Below are 2,277 nucleotides of genomic sequence, written 5' to 3'. Positions count from 1 at the left end.
CAACTAATATATTTAATGCATGCGGAATTGAAGGTGAGATTGGAGATGGAAAATCTACGATCTCAAATTAAGAATAACAGAAATTTAGAATTGACTCTAAAACCATACTATATAAAAAACGAAAACACAGTCTAAAAGTATGTTTAACAATCTTAATTTCGTCAAAGTGCTCGCAGTCTGAACCAGAATTGAAGAGAGCGTTCCCCGGTAAGACTGACTTCGGAATGAAATTTTTCCCATTTCATTTGTATTTGGCACTATAATCGGTGTGTATAGCAGCATCCCATCCCATGAATATATATACTGTAACAAATTAATGTTAAGTCCGTATATGTTTCTCGTGCCAAAGAAAAGTCTCAAACTCAGGGGTTAGATTTGCACGGGGGCCATACCACTGTAATGTGCATAAGTTTAAGCATTTAGAGCAATTTGTTGTTTCACATGGATAGGACATCCTAACCCCGGCCAAACCAATCTATCATTTAATACCAAGTATCTACACCCATTTCATTCTAACACGATATCTTGGCCCTAGCCACTTATTAACACACACACACTCTCTCTCTCTCTCTCTCTCTCAAAAAAAAAAAAAAATTTGCCTACATATCCTGCATACGTTTGAAAATATCTGATTTACAACTAATTTTTTTTTCTTTTTAAAATACCCCTAATATGTTCCACCGTTATTGCAAAATACTTCTACAGTTATCTCTTGTTAAGTTAACTTGGGTTAAACGTGAGTAAAACATCTACCACAGTTAAAAAAATTTAAAATGCCAATTTTGCCCTTAACTTAAGGGCAAATAAGAAATATTGGTGACGGTAGAGGGGTATATTGGAAAATACCAAAAGTCAAAATACTTTTTGTGACCATGACTTTAAGGGCAAATAAGAAAGTCAGTGATGGTGGACACCATATTTAAAAGGCAAAATAGTAATTTTATAGAGTTAACAGAGTTAATTAACAGATTTTAACTCTAGGGATATATTAGAAATAGGTTGGAACGTAAAGAGGGTATTTTCAATATTAGCCTTCTAAGAGGAGTAAATCAAAAAGTCGAAAATTTTTCAGGAGTATATAAACAATTGCCTCTTCAAAAAAGCTTGTCCGTAGGCTCTAAATCCCATAGCTCCCAGGTACATCTATTTACAGAAGAAACTAGGGGCTTACCCCAAGGGATACCTATGGGTTGGATTCGGAGACAATTTTTAAAAATCTAAATACGAATCGGACAAATAAAGTGAAAATTCGAATATGAATCTGAAATCGATAGGTTTTGAAAATTTTTTATATTCAAAATAAAATTCGATCAAAAATTTGAAATATGAACCAGAACCTAAAACAATCATTTTTTTTACATATTTTAAAAATATGTAATATTAAAATCTATATTTTTAAGTTACAAATATAAATATAACATCAAATATTCATATATATTATATATATAATGTAAAATCTATTCGCGTTAAGGTTGGTTTGGAGATCATATTGAGTACAAACAAAATTCAAACCCGAATTTGTATCCGTCGAATTTTTATTAACAATATTCGTTTAGTATCAGATAAAATTTCGGATCCGTGTAAAATTTCGGATATCCATACCCATTCACATCCCTACTAAAGCCCCATTTTACAAGCCCGATTTTTATGAGGATCGAACCAATTACCACCCTCTTAATCAGCATCTGCGTATCATTTCGCCAAACTAAAGTCTTGAGGCTAGATATGAAAGAAATAAATGTGTTAAAATCGTATCGATGTATTCTCTCTTATGTATGTTCAAAACATATGTACTGCAATGTCATGAATGCATGCTCCGCACATTTTTGGGTACGCCAAAAAGTAGGCCCTCATTGAATCATGCAACTTGCAAAAAATGTCAACTCTTCTTCTAGATTAAAATTGAAATACCAGGTTTGTTAAATTTTTGCAGACGAAATTAATAAAACAAATATAAACTACAAAACTTGAGAAAATATGGACAAATATCTATTTAGATACACGGTTAAGGAGTAGAACTATTGTGATCTTAGAAGTACGGAGGTCTCCTGCTCGTAAGTCGTTTTCGTTGATGAAATTTTTGAATCGGCAATCATCTCCGTTAGAACTTGAGCTAGCGTATTTAAAGTATCTAAAAAATAAATTTTGCTATTTTTTGATATAATTTATCTAGTGATTGAGTGAGTTCAAAATCAATAATTTTTTAATGGTTGATGTTTATTATTTTCAAATTTAAGGGTGTGAGTATTTAAATCAGATAAAATTTTGATAGAAATT

Source organism: Ananas comosus, linkage group 1 (genome assembly GCF_001540865.1).
Source record: "Ananas comosus cultivar F153 linkage group 1, ASM154086v1, whole genome shotgun sequence".
NCBI classification, from domain to species: domain Eukaryota; kingdom Viridiplantae; phylum Streptophyta; class Magnoliopsida; order Poales; family Bromeliaceae; genus Ananas; species Ananas comosus.
Note: the sequence above shows the minus strand (reverse complement) of the source record.